We start from the raw sequence: 15,994 nt of genomic DNA, 5'->3' as shown, positions 1-15,994 counted from the left end.
TCAATGAGTGGTGATCAAGGAGTGGTCAAGGTTGTCTTTTACAATGTTCAATGATTGATATGTAATCTAATGGTCATGTTTGAACGAATTTGTTTTTAATGTCTATGAGATCTTAGGTCTTGTGATGTGTTATAGACCTATTGTTTTTCTTATAAGGTCGATGAGTTGTTTTGTTGTAATGTTGGCAATTTTGGTTAAGTGTCAGTGTGATTGATTTCCAAACTAGAAGGAGTATCTGTAGTATGTTTGAAGGTAGATAGGAGCATGAAAAGGATCTAATCAAGTAGAGTAATGCTATTTGCAAGATCAACAAAACCCTATTGTTATCTAAAAATTACAACAGTTAAATCCCTTAACCAGGTAAGATTTAACAACCTTAGCGCTTTCTAAATCCTCTAATCAGGTGATCCATTAGCTTGTATTTTAAACCCTCTATCGAGGTTACTCCTAAGAAAGTATTGCTTTTAATAGGGCATTATAGTTAATCCCTTAATTGGGTGGTCCCTAACACGATCTGTTCCTAACAGGACATTTTTGTAAAGCTTCTAACAAGGCTTGGCTCCTAACAGGGAAAACCTCATAAGAGTTTAGAATACTAATTGTGGGTATTCATCCCCACCATGGTTTTTCCCATTTGGGTTTCTACATAAAAAATCATTGTGTCAAGTGGTGAATGGTTTTTGTGGTTATGTTTTGATATGGTTAATTTTTTTAACTGGTAAAGCCACTTAGATGTGTTAAGATGACTGACAGTAATCTGAAATGTGCTTTTACTAATGTTAGTGAAGAGGTTTGAAGTATTGGTTAAATGGTTTAATATTTTCAGATCTATTATACTGTTATTTTGGTATGCTAGTCAATCGGTAAACTTGGCAGTGCTATTGCATTTTGTAGTTCAGTGTTTGAACCAGTTAGTTTAGTGATTGATTTATGAGTTGGGTTTTTTTATTTTGGTAGAAGTTTAGTTGGTTATTCTATCTACTAATTCACCCCTCCATCTCAATAGTTATTTAGACCCTTATTGATTTATCACATCATCAATTGGTATCAGAGCATTTCAGGTCCTCTAGTGTCTAAGCCTAACAACTTGAGGTAAAGATCTAGAAGAACATGATGAAGAAAGAAGGTCCGAAGTTCAATAGGGAAAAATACAGAATATGGAGTGATAGGATGAAGATCTATATTAAAAGCCTAGGAAGTCAATATTGGGAACATGTTGTTACCAAATATACCTTGCCAAGTGGGATTCTGTCTGATGATCAAAAGGACCAACAAGAAAATAATCAAGCATTGGAGGCCATTATCAGTTCCTTGTCTCATTTAGAGTATGTTGATGTACATGGTTTAGAGACTTATTTTGATGTGTGGAAGAAACTTGAGGATATCTATAGCAGTGATGAGCATGTGAAGATTGCCAAAGAGGAGAGTCTGAGAGGTAAATTTGATGATATGCAAATGGTTGAAGGTGAGAATATTCAATAGTATGGTCAGAGGATCAAGGAGATAGTCAGTGAGATCAAAAGTGGTGGTGGTAAAGTGAATGATACCATAGTGGTTAGTAAGGTGTTGATAACCCTTCTACTGGTCTATGCTATCCGAGTTGCAGCTATTCAGAGACTAAAGTCTATTGATAAAACAAAGGTAACTCTTGACTCCACCATTGGTAAACTTACTGCATTTGAATTGAATAGTTTTGATAGAAGTGTTCATAAATCAGAATCTGCATTTAGAGATTCAGTTTCTAATCCATCTGTAAGGAAAAGCAGAGATGTTAGTCACAATCATGAGTCCAGATCCAACAGAGAAGTTGATAATGAAGACAATTTGATCAAGCTTGAAGCATTGTTGGCCAAGTGGTTTACCCAGAGGTACCGGTAAGTACAGAGGTAAATTACCTTTGAAGTGTTTTGCATGTAACAAGATTGCACATATTGTAGCTAACTGTCCAAATAGAGACAATGAGCATAAATGTGAGAAGTATAAGAAGTAAAAAGGAAAAGGTAAAAGAGATTGACTCATTATAGCTGATGGAGGAATCACAGATGAGGAATTTGAGGGAGATGCAAATGAAGACATTGTATTTGTTACCATTAAAGAGGAGACATCTGATCAGAAGGCATTAGTCTCTCGCATGGATAATTCTAATGATTGGATTATAGATAGTGGTTTTTCAAACCACATGACAAGTGACCGAAGTAAATTTATTACTTTGAAGGAATTTGATGGAGGTTTTGTGAGATTTGGAAATGACTCACCCTGCATGGTGAAAGGAAAGGGAACCATTTCTCTTAATGGAAAGAGCAGTGCAGATGATGTCTACTGTTGGCATTTTTGATGTTTATGTTGTGATTGTCATTGATGGACACACACTTGTATAGAGATCCCCTTTATATGTATGAGCTAGAGCTCAACTGGTATTTGTTCCAATCGGTATGTTGTATTCTAGTCTTTAGACTATTGGTGATTTTGTAGAATGTGTTTCCCGGTCTGAAGCGGCATGTCGATCCCAAGCGGTTCATAGATCTCAACTGGTATGAGGGAGCAAAGCGGCATAACACATTCTTACCAGTCTTCATTTTTGTCAAACCAGCAACTAGTATTTTGTATGAACCGATAATACTCTGTGACCAACCAACATTTTGTGATGAGTTACCAACCCACCGATTGATTGACGGTGCTGACACACTGAGGGTGCTTTTTGTGTCATGTTACTGAGTATGTCTAGATTCATTGAACCTAGGAAATTGTAATGTAATCCTATTCGACTGACATGAAATCAGATTCCTTTAAAAGGACATCATGTCTAGGGTTTTGAGTTGTTGTTGTTGTTGCAGAAAGGGTTTATGTTGTGGCTAGGGTTTAAGGTGGTTATTGAGTTGTTGTAAGAGCGATCTTATTTGAGAAGATCAAGTTGTAACAGAAAGAGATAGAGAAGACTGAAGTAATGCTGAAATGCATTAGCAATGAGCTATACTAGATCTAACCAAGCAGTTTGTGCTATTAGATAGATCAAACACTTGTTGATTACTCACATCTTTGACAAGTCTGTAGCCCTTAACCGGGTAGGCCCACAAGGAATCCTCCAACAAGGTGGTTCACTTTTGTGAATCTAAAATCCTCTAACAAGGTAGTCTTTAATCAGACTTATCTCCTAATAGAGATTGAGATTCCTAAAAGGATCTATTCTGGTGAAGAACATTGTAAGACCTTAACCGGTCTGGTTTCTATTCTGCAGATAGTGACTTGTGAGTTCCATCTCACCATGGTTTTTCCCAGTTGGGTTTCCACGTCAAATATCTTGTGTTATGGTTGTATTGCTTTTGTGGGTGAATGTTTTATTTGCATTTTGGTTTGCATGTGTGATAACCGGTCTATCTATTAGACTATTTTACCAGTTTATCTTCAGACTGTGTAAGTGTTTAAGTACAAAGATTTTTGGCATACTAATTCACCCCCCCCTCTTAGTATTCATCATCTACTAGGTTGAAGGATTGATGCATAATCTTTTAAGTGTTGCTCAACTCAATGATAGAGGTTATCCATTGGAATTCAAAAATGGAATATGCAAAATCTATGGAAGCAAAGGTGAACTGATTGCAACCGGCAAGCAGACAAAAGGTAACTTGTTTCACCTAAATCTTAAAGTCAACAATGGTTTAATTGCTAAAGTAGAAGATAGTTGGCTTTGGCATCAAAGATTTTGTCATGTAAACTTTGATAACATTGTCAAAGTCAGTAAGTCCAAGTCTGTAATAGGTTTGCCTCAGCTAGACAAACCGGTGAATGTTCTATGTAAGGAATGTCAGTTAGGGAAGATGACATCTTCAACTTTTAAGAGAAAATCTTTCTCAAGAGAACATTTACTAGATTTAGTTCATACAGACCTCTGTGGACCAATAAGAACTAGAAGTATTCAAGATGATAGATGTTTTATGATCTTCACTGATGATTGCTCAAGAATGATGTGGGTCACATTCTTGAAGGACATAACAGAAGCCTTTAGCAAGTTTAAGGCATTCAGGGCCTTAGTTGAAAAGGAAAGTGGAAAGAAGATAAAGTGCTTAAGAACTAATCAAGGTGGTGAATTTACTTCAAAGGAATTCACTAGATATTGTGAATACAATGGAATCAAGAGGCGACTTTATGCACCTAGGACACCATAGAAGAATCGTATTGCAGAGAGGAATAACCGGTTAGTTGTTGAAGCAGCTAGAACAATGCTAATACAAGGAGGTGTATCTAAAATTTTTTGGAGAGAAACAATTAGCACAACTGTCTACACTATAAACTGAATATTGGTTAAAAGAGGTAAGGATAAAACTTCTTATGAATATTGGTATGGTAGATCACCTAATGTCAGTTACTTTAAGGTTTTTGGCAATAAAGTTTTTATCAAGAAAGGTGACTATGTTGGTAAGTTTGATGCTAAGAGTGATGAAGGCATATTTCTTGGTTACTCCACCAAGAGATAAGCCTACAAATTTTACAACAACCAGACACAAAAGATCATTGAAAGTGTTGATGTCCGAGTGGATGAGTGTCCTGAAGTTTCAGGAGAAACCAATGAGGAGAAGAAGGAAGATGAACCTTAAGTTATGATTTTGGAACCAGAACCAGTGAACGCATAAGTTGGTGAAATGAATGTTGCAGTACCAGTTCAATCGGAATAGGTAGATTCTGCAAAAGATGAAGATAGTGAGGAAGAAGAATCTAAAGATAATGATCATGTTATTCCAAGGTATGTAAGACTCAATCACAATTCTAACCAGATTATTGGAGATAAAGATGTTGGTGTGTTAACTAGAAGAAGAACTAGAGAGAATTCTTGTATGATCTCCACTATTGAGCCTAGAACAACAAAGGAAGCCTTTGGAGATGATCACTGGATCAAGGCTATGGAAAAGGAGCTTGGCTAGATTGAGAAGAACAATACATGGACCCTAGTACCTAGACCGGTGAACAAAAATGTAATAGGTACTAAATGGGTATTCAGAAATAAACTGAATGAAGATGTAGTAGTCAGAAACAAAGCTAGATTGGTATGCAAAGGTTATGCATAGGAAGAAGGAGAAGACAATGGCAAGACATTTGTACTAGTTTCTAGATTGGAAGGTGTTATGAATCTACTTGCTTTTGTAGCATATAGGGGATTCAAAGTATATCAGATGGATGTGAAGTCAACATTCCTAAATGGATTATTGGAAGAGGAAGTCTACATTGAACAACTAGATGGTTATGCTTTGACTGATGCAAAGGATATGGTGTGCAAACTACACAAGGAACTATATGGTTTGAGGCAAGCACCAAGAGAATGGTATGAAAGACTACATTCACACTTGGTGAAGATAGGTTTTCAAAGAACAAGTGAAGACAATACTATATATCTCAAGACTGAAGGAGATAAGATACTGGTTAGTGAAGTGTTTGTGGATGATATCATTTTTGGAGGCAATGATAACATGAGTGATGACTTTGCAAATGAGATAAAAAGTGAATTTGAGATGTCTCTAGTTGGAGAGATAAAATTATTCATAGGTTTGCCAATTCAATAGATGAAGAGTGGTATTATTATCACATAGTTCAAATATGTGAAAGAGGTATTGAATACATTTGGAATGGGAGATTGTAAACTAGTTGGGACACCAATGGTTACAGGCTGTAAACTATCTAAGGAGGATGATGTCGCATCTGTTGATGAAAAGGAGTATAGGTTTATCATAGGGAAACTGCATTATGTTGTTCACAACAGACCGAATATTGCTCATGCAGTTGGATTAGTTGCCAGATTTCAGAAGAACCTGAAGGAGACACACATGGTAGCGACTAAAAGGATATTCAGATATTTGAAAGGTAATATTGATTATGGATTATGATATCCATATGTAGGTAAATTTGATATGAAAGTCTATACAAATGCAAACTGGGCAGGAAATGTTGATGACAGGAAGAGCACAATGGAAGGTGCATTCTTTCTTAAAGGCTTGTATCTTGGAGCAACAAGAAGAAAAGTTGTATATCACAGTCGACTGCTGAAGTTGAATATGTTGTAGTGTATATGAATTGTACCCAGACAATCTAGATGAAACACATTCTGGAAGCATTCAAGTTGAAAATCACAGAAATGGTAAGGATTTTATGTGATAACACCAATGCAATAAATATCTCAAAGAACCCGGTGTTGCAAGCTAGAACCAAGCATATTGAGATGAAATATCATTTCTTGAGGGAGAAAGTACAGAGTAAAGATGTGTTATTGGAGCATGTATCTACTAAGGAGAAGCTAGCGGATATTTTTACTAAACCTCATCCTAAGACTAATTTTGAGTATCTTAGAGGTCAGCTAGGGGTTGTCCCCGTACATAAGGTCAATTGAGAAAATGTGGAAGACATCAGTCCCAGAGCTAATTGAAGATCTTGAAGTAGGATTGGTGTAGAGTGGAGCTACTCCATAGGGGGAGCATCAAGCTGCAGATTGTTGATGAAGAATAATGAAGTATGACACTGCATGTTTTACTTTCACTTTGGTATTATTGTCAAAGGGGGAGAAGAACTGTATGATTGATAGGGAGAAGAACTGTAGCCGGTTACCAACTAAAGATATGGAGACTCAGTTGAAGGATATTACATGGTAAAATGTAAACTAGGATTCCTATACCTATGTATGTGCATTGCTCTCAATCATCATAATCAAAGGGTATTGATAGTTGTATTGCCATCAATGCCAAAGGGGGACATTGTTGATGTTTTCATGAAGATTGCATTGATGAACTATTATGTTGTCATTGATGTCAATTGTAATCAGTAATGGAGTTGTAATGTAACTAGTAGTTGAGCTAGTGAAGGAAACTGGTATTACTTAAAAAGTAGTGACATCAACCAGTAACCCTACCTATTGATATGCCAAACCCTAACCGATGGAGCTTGGTGAATCAGTTGTGTTGATCTATGATCAAATGGTGATCGAAGATGATTATGCCATGTATTCATGATGTACGTGATGAGTTTCAAAGTTGTTTTGGCATGTAGAGAGAACTATTTTATCTTGGGAATGAGCAAGTCCATAGAATGAAGAAGAATCCTCATGATGAGTTACTGGATTCTATGAGCGATGATCAAGGAGCGGTTGAGGTTGTCTTTGTGAGATTTTGCCAAGATCAAGAGCTTAATTAAAATTACAAAATAGAGAGACAAGATATAAGACAAGAATAAATTGTATTCTCATCAATAGATAAATGATCAATAGTTCAATAGTTGTTACAGACAATGAATATGAGCCTGCATATATAGGCAAGGCAATATGGATATGTGAGCACACAAACATGACATGTGGATCAATAAGAAACAAGGGTAGGTAGGAAATAGGTGTGGTACGTAGGAGAAACAATAAAATATTCCACATGAGGTGGATCACCCACCGAAGGTGGAATTATCACTCCACAATAAGTGGATATGATAGAGTAGTAACAATATCACACCATAGAAGGTAGAAATTCTCCTACACACACTATCCCAATGTGGCACAAACACCCAAGTGTCTCATACCCAAACTACTATGATATGCATTTTCTAAGTAAACTTAAGTAAGGTGTAATAATATCCATGATTAATAATTATTTGTACCAACACCCCCCCTTAAGTGCAACTTACGGGAATGCACTTAAGTCTACAATGTGACTAAGCAATGCAAGATGGGTCCCGACTATGAGGCCATGTTAGGTACCCATGTACAAATGCAAATGCAATGAAATCTCTCAAAAAGTGGAGAGAGAGAAAAATCCAATGGAAAAAACCCTCCCCCAAAAGAGAGATGAAAAATATATAAGAGAACTCTCATAGAAGCATGTGAGGAACAAATGCCATGTGAAAAAACCAGCCCAAGGCTTGTATGGGTTTCGACAGGTGGGCTTATGAAGGAATAAAGAATCTGGAAAAAACTGATAGGTAGCAGGAAGAGAAAGGGAAGAAAGCTGAAATAAACTAGGAACAATGGAATAAAGGAATGGATGAAAAAGTGGAGAAGCTGGAAGCTCATATTGGTAATCTGGAGGAAGGAAAAATAGCTATGAAAAATTTTTTGCTAATGATTCCGGATATTCTCTCCTCCGAGACTAAGAATTTAGAGGAAATTACCAAGTTCCTTGATGGTTCCAACACCCCCAAACCCATCGTGGATCTAGATATTGATGAGGAAGCTATCGAGGTAGGAACAGTGGAAAGTGCTCCTAGTGGTGTGACAAAAAGAACAAGGGCAAGCATGAAAAAAGTTGTGGTGGCCTCTTCCAAGGATATCCCTAAGCTTAGGGATAATATTTAAGATTTGCAAGGGATTGGCATAATTTTGGCTAATTCCCTAAAAATCATTAAGTAATTTGTTTTCTCTCTTTTCTGTTATGGTCGGATGTGGCTGGTTTTGTTGGGCTTTTTTATTTTTGCCCATAATTGTGCTCGTTTTTTGGCAGTTTGTCTTTTCTTGTTGCTTAGTGATATTATCTTTTAAGGATCTTTTGTAAAGGGTTACAGGATCCCTTTAAAACTTGATTTTCCCATAATCAAAAACAAAACCCCATGTGAGGAAAAATTCCCCCCCATATGAGAGAAGAAGAGAAACCAGGAAGCCCCCCCTTAATGTAGAATTTGCACCAATGATATAAGCTTGATGATGTATGAAGAAACAACTCCATGAATGTCAAACAATATTCTTCCCTTTAGGAAGAAATGAAACCAAAGGTGTATCCATGAAGTCTCCCCAATCATGAAGGGAAGATGTAGGAAAAAAACTCATGATGAAAGGAATCTCTAAAAACTGCTCAAGTGTCCCCATGTCGATGCTGAAAGATACCCCTCTAAAGGTGGAAAACCGCTCCACACTACTGAAAAAAGGAACTCCAAGATCTATTGGAGATGAAAGTAGAAGAAGTCCCAAAGGATCACATGTCTCCTCTAAACATAAAGAGACCTCCCCCAACTGTTGTACATATGTATCCACAATCATATCAACCTCAAAAGAATGATCTTGTAGAGAATGAACAAGAGGGTTAGAGTGTTCCCTCACAACAATCGAAGAAGGATCATCTATTGGCTTGATGATGATTGTAATGAATTCATCATATGTTATCATTGATGAAACACATACACACACATATATTCATATTGTCTACTGGTGCAACTTCAAGTTGTTTATACCACAACCGATATACTAGAGGTTTATTTCTAACTGGTACTTGGTGACAACTTATATATATACATGGAGACAACCAGTGGATATACATAACTCAGCAACAACATGAAGATCTAATGGAGATTATCACAGGAGCATCAAGGTTAGGGGTTTATATGATTAACTCCAACCGGTATTGATTGTTCCAACCAGTATTCACTGATTATGTGATGAATTATCACAAGTCATGATGAGTTATCCACACCAACAAGATTTGACAGTATTTTTGTGATGAGTTATGATCACTTGACCAGATACACTACACCTAGGTAATTGTGTTATGATTTCTAGAGGCTGACATGAAATCTAAAATGTCTATATATTGACATCACAATGAATTATTTTGGATGAGCAAAAGTGATATGCTATGTGTAAAGGCAGAAGTGTTAAGTCATAGAGTATGTTGGTAAAGAGGAGTTAAGTGCACAAAAGAGGATATATACAAGCAATTTGTACTATTACTAGATCACATAACCTGTTGTTTTCTAATCACTTCAATAGTCAAATCCCCTAACTAGGTAAGCTCTAACAGGCTTCATTGTTCAAATCCTCTAATCGGGTGATCCATTAGTTTGGAATTAGAAATCCTCCACTGAGGTTACTCCTTACAGGGTATTACCTTTTACAGTGTATAGCTTTTAACTAAGCTTTGGGATCTTTAATAGGATTCTCTCCTAGCAGAGCATTTGTAGACCCTAATTGGTTAGTTATCTATTACTACACATAGTTAACTTGTGAGTCCCATCTCACCATGGTTTTTACCTATTTGGGTTTTCCACGTATAAACACTTGTGTTATGGTGGATGTTTTACTTATTGTGGATGTTTTATATCATTTTTTATTGCATACATATTGTTTAACAAACTTGTTAAGTTTATCTACTGGTCAATGTTTAAAGTAGTATTATTTTTGGTGTCACTGATTCACCCCCCCTCTTAGTGTTTTACAATTCCATCAATTGGTATCAGAGCCTAACTTCCTTAAAGCCTAATCTCTTGGAAGAAAACCCTAAATCTATCATGGGGATATGAGATACTTTGAGATGGCTAGAGAGCTTGAGGCTAGTAGGAATGAGCTTGAAACCCCAAGGGTCAAACTGAAAGCTTCTCAAGTCAAAAGAAGAGAGATAATTGAATAAGTGTTAGAAATATTTGATAATAGTTTTTCAGATGAGGCCAATATTGATGCTTTAGTTGAGGAAGTTGAAAAACTAAACAGTGAAAAGCTAAATCTGAGGAGAGAGATAGAAGGTCTTACTATCCGCATGAGTCAGGAACTGGGAGCTAGGAGAACTATTGAAGATTTCACAAAAGAAAGAGATCATGAGATTGCCAAAATCAAGCGAGAGAATGCTACCTTGCATGAGCATTTGAATGCATAAAGAGAAAAAAAAGAGAACCTACAGCTAGATCTTGAATTAGCATCATCTCTGAGAGAGAACCTGTCAAAACATAATGAAGATCTCACCAGACAGCCCATTAAAGCAAATGGGAAATTGGAGAAGTTCAACAAAAGTTCTATCCTACTGAAAGAACAAATTCAATCACAAAGGATGAATGGTGATACCTCTGAACTTGGTTTTCACACATCTAAAAAAGGTGAATCCTCTAGTACCAAGAGAAACACTCAAGAATAAATCTACTCCTAAGGTCAAAAATCCTACTGGTAAGAAGGTCTTTAAACCTATTTGTTTTTTTTGCCATAAACCTGGTCACACTGCAAATGTTTGTAGAGATAAACCTAATAGAAATGTAGGCTATGATACTAATGCTAGGTATGTGTCCAAGAAATTTGAAGGTCATTGCTTCACATGTAGAATGTATGGACATAGATCAGTTGAATGCAGATATGGAGTGAATAATCTTGTACCACATATGCACTCAAGACCAAATGGCAACTGGATGAGAAATTTTGACAATCGAGTCAACATGAACTGGCAAAGAACCTATGGCAACTAGTTTAGTCCATTTGAGATGGAAAAGGTAACAAATGTCATTTGCACCATCTGTAACAACTTTGGTCATGTGGCTATGAATTGCAGTAGAATAACTGGGAGAGGTAATGCAGGACCTTGGAAATAATTTGGTATGGCCTACTATCACTATAACAAACCAGGACACTTGGCAAAATTTTGTAGATCCAGAAAGAGCAAACCAGTCAACCCTTCTAAAGATCAGAAAGGAAAGAAGAAAGTTAATGTTGAAGAAACCAAAGAAGAAACGAATCAAGTATGGAAGAAGAGTGATGACTCACCTGAAGAAGAAACTATTCCTTCACCAAATGTGGAGAATCCTGCATTGGTGAATTAAGCCTTTTCAATATGGCTAAGGGGAACTTAACAGTAAAACCACCTCCGGACCCCTTGAAATGAATGAGTGGTAAGAGAATTTAAATGCATGAAATTTTGATAACTTTTTGTCAAGCGATTATCAACCAGTTTTACATCTATGTATCATTAAGCGGTGTAATTAGGGTTTGCAACCCTAATGGGTGAGCATTTAATGCAGTAGGTAAAAAGGATAAAAGCGAATTTTCACTTTGTTATTTTTACCCTAATGCATTCGAGAAAGAATTTTTGAGCGCTTGTAGAGCTGAGAAAGGATTGTTGGCTCATATTTGTCGAAGCTGCATTTTGATTTGTGTAATCAAGTAGATTTGAAGGCTGGAGAAGGCTAAACTGGTGTACACTTGAGCATTCAACTGGTTAGGAGGCAGTGTGGGTGAAATAAGGTATTTCTTTGAAAAATCCTACTTCGAATATAGTCTATCTGGAATGGCATCATCTTCTAAACCAGTAGAGAGATTAATGATTACATATGAACCTATGGAATTCATTGAAGCAAAATAAATTGTGTCTTATAATTCTTTATCACAAGTTCCTAGTGGTGTTGTAGTGAAAGGAGATTTGTCCAGCTACATTGATTGCAAGATTGAGGATTTAGGATCATTGTCGATATATTCTTAGTTAAAATCTCATTGTAATGAGAATGGAAAGATTCAAACATAATATATTAGGGTTTATGAAAAAGGTTTTTATAACGCCACTTACTTTCTTGAAGATTCAGAAGAAGGACATATCCAAATTATTTTGAGTCAAGTTCATGGAGAAAACATGTATTTAGAAAGGACTCATACTATAACCAAGGAAGCTATTCAAGTTGTAATAGGATTTTACTCAACCGGTGAAGTACCTATGCTAAGGAGTATTTCAAAAGAGACAATATACACTCTAACTGGATCAACATTTGATAAGTGTTCTTTTTCTATCAATAACATCAGGGACCCAACAGTAATGTTGGCAGCTATGGTTATAAGCTACCGGGTATTCTACTCTAGTAGATTATATAGTGTTCCATTAGTAGCGATGCATACTACTTACAAGATGATAACTGAAAAATGCTAATTATGACCTATGTGAGGCCATAAGGAGCCAATTAATGTTAAATCTTCAGTCTATCAAGAAGGACAATAGTCTAAAGTTTAAATTTGGACAATTATCGATCGGTATATTCTTTTATTTCTAGAATTTCCTACTGGGAATAAGTGATCTTGAATGGTCTAAGGATCTACCGGTATCTGCCCAAATTGAGAACAGTATCAAGGTTGTGAAGAACACCTTTTCTGCTACAATGAACAAATACTTCAACGATTTTTAGAAGAAAATGAGCATGAGATTAAGATTGCCTGAGGATGTGGTAAAACATTTTGCTAAGGACATTGTTTTCACAGTTACCACTAATTTCTGTTTAATGGAGGCAATTGAGCCCAGAGAAGAAGAAATGGAAGATATGAGTTATGAGGTCAACTATGACTTATTGATTGGTTATCCTAATAACCTGTTAGCATCCCAAAGGATAAAAAGAAGGCAAAATTGAATGTTGTTGAAGATCAGGCTGCAAAAGCCAGAACCAGTATTGTTCCTACCACAAGTGGTAAAGGTAAGAAAAAGAAAGCTGAGAAAGCACCTCGAGTGATGAAAATACAAGAGTGACACAAAGTGTCCAAACCGAAAAGGAACTCGCACCTAAATTTTATGCAAAGGAGGAGAATGCATCTAAGAAAAGAGGTCGAAAACTAATTATCCAAGTAGAATCTGAAGGTAGTGACACTGAGGAAGAACCCAAGAAAATGAAAGCTACCAATAGAGTAGCAAAAAAAATGAAGGAAGTGCCGAAGGCAACTGTGCCTTTTGATATATCAACTTACAAGCTTGAGACTACCTTTGAGAGGATAGTGAAGGCATTAGGGAGAAACTGATTTGACAATGTCAAAGAACATTTTGATTCTTTCACTGAAGATGAAAATAAGCAAATCATTCAATAGGTAATCAATCATTTGTGTCATTACAATAGATTACCACATGATCTTGAAAAGGATATCTCTAATTCCTTGTATACTATTCTTTTAAATAAATGGGAGGAAGCAATAAAGAAAGAAAAAGGAATAATAGATGATGTATTTGTACAATATTTTCTTGAATTATCAAAGAATGTGTTGAATGAATTGGTTGATAAGTATAAAGTTAACTTTGCTTACAAATTGAGAAGATTGAAGTTGATCAATGGAAAAGTGAAAATTATTGAGATTGAGACTCATCAGATTGCTCATAGTATCAAACACTTGGAAGATCTTATACATTCTTCTAAGGCTAAGCAAGATACTATTGGTCTTCCTGAAATGGATGAAGAAGAAATTGTGCAAGCTAATGTGGTCTATCCTATAAAGAATAAGCATGACACTATCATCCAAGTTGTTGATGATATTCATGACACAATTGATCTATCTAGAGACATCATTGTACCAGATATGCAGCCACCTGAAATCACTATTTTAAAAATTACTTCAGTTGAGAAACTAACAACTCAACCAAGAGTGGATGTTCCACCAGCAAAGGAACAACCTAAGAAACCCCAATCCCCACCAGTTTGATAGAACATTCAGAAGGAATCTAATGAAAAATGTTGACACACAGATTTTTGAATAGGAAACGAAGAAAGGACAAGAGAAAGAAATTGTTAAGGTAACATCTTTTGAACCAACAAAAACATTAGTCATTCAACAGACTGATGAAGATGATGATGACTCATGAGGCATATCGGGGCCTATAATTGTTGATAATATGAGTACATCTGAAATGATGAAGATAGCAACTATCATGCAATCTAGAGCACACAAGAAGAGACTTAAAGAGCAAAGAATGGAAGCTGAAACAATTCAGAATGTAGTAGATATTTTATCAAGTCTACTACTAGATACTTCTACAAGACATCTGACAACCCCTATTAGAAAACTTGGCCAATTGGTTATTGATGCATCTGACCAAATCAAGTCACTTGAAGAAGCAACACAAACTTATGATGAGAAGAGTTACAAGAAGAATTATGGAGAGCATCATATGAAAGCAATTGATGCAGGGAAACTTGATCTATCTTTTAATAAAGATTTGGTAAGAAAATCTATTGAAATAGGAGGATAATATCTTGCTTCTACTTCTAATGTTTCATTCTTTTATTTTGATATCACTAAAAAGCGAACAGAAACAGAGAAAGAGCTAGAAAATATATGCAATGCATATATGCCACTTTAGGACTCTATTTTTGCTTTTAGCAAATCCGTGGATGATTTGCACAATAGGCTAGATACCTATGATCTTGAGAAAGCCAAAAGACTCCGATCATTGGAGGAATTGAATAGTCTACTCACATCCCAAGTGGACATACTACATAGAGCCTACACGGATGTAGAAGCTATTTTAGCAACTCCAGAAACCTGTACACTTCATTCCATGGAAGAGTTCCATACACAGATTATGTCTACACTTAATTACACTGAGAACTTGTTGGAGACATGGAAACATGCCATATCACAGTTGAAGAGGAACGTTAATGTTATTTTCATGAGACTTGCGTATGCATGAATCTTGATTCAGTTTTTCAAGTTTTTGTACATGTAAAATATTGTGATACAAATTATATATATATATAATTCTTTTCAATTTGGCATTGTTGTCAAAGGGGGAGTAGAAATATGTATGTGTGTTTTTGAAAATTTTGTATGATATATGTAGTAAGGGGGAGTATGTGTATAATTTTTTTTTTGCACACTTAGTGGTATTACTATAGAGTTTTCTAAGTGTTGCCATCAATGCCAAAGGGGGAGATTGTTGGGTTGATGATGATTGTAATGAATTCATCATATGTTATCATTGATGAAACACATACACACACATATGTTCATATTGTCTACCGGTATAACTTCAAAGCTATTTATACTACAACCAGTATACTAGAGGTTTATATCTAATCGGTACTTTGTGACAATCGGTATATGCATATATGCATAGAGATAACCCATGGATCTGCATAACTCAGCATCAATAGGGAGATCCAACGAAGATTATCACAGAAGCATCAAGGATAATGGTTTATATGTTTAACTCCAACCGGTATTGATTGTTCTAATCGGTATTCATTGATTATGTGATGGGTTATCACAAGTCGTGATGAGTTATCCTTACTGATGAGTTTTGGTGGTATTCTTGTGATGATTTATGATCACTTGACTAGATACACTGCACCTAGATAATTGTGTTATGATTTGTAGAGGCTAACATGAAATCTAAATGTCTATATATTGACATCACAACAAATTATTTTTCATGAGCGAAAGTGATATGTTATGTGTGAAGGCAGAAGTGTTAAGTCACAGAGTATGTTGGTAAAGAAGTGTTAAGTGCGCTGAAGAGGATCTATACAAGCAAGTTGTGCTATTACTATA

Source organism: Cryptomeria japonica, chromosome 5 (assembly GCF_030272615.1).
Source record: "Cryptomeria japonica chromosome 5, Sugi_1.0, whole genome shotgun sequence".
Classification (NCBI taxonomy): domain Eukaryota; kingdom Viridiplantae; phylum Streptophyta; class Pinopsida; order Cupressales; family Cupressaceae; genus Cryptomeria; species Cryptomeria japonica.
The sequence above is the reverse complement of the archived record's forward strand: the minus strand, read 5'-3'. Positions refer to the sequence as shown.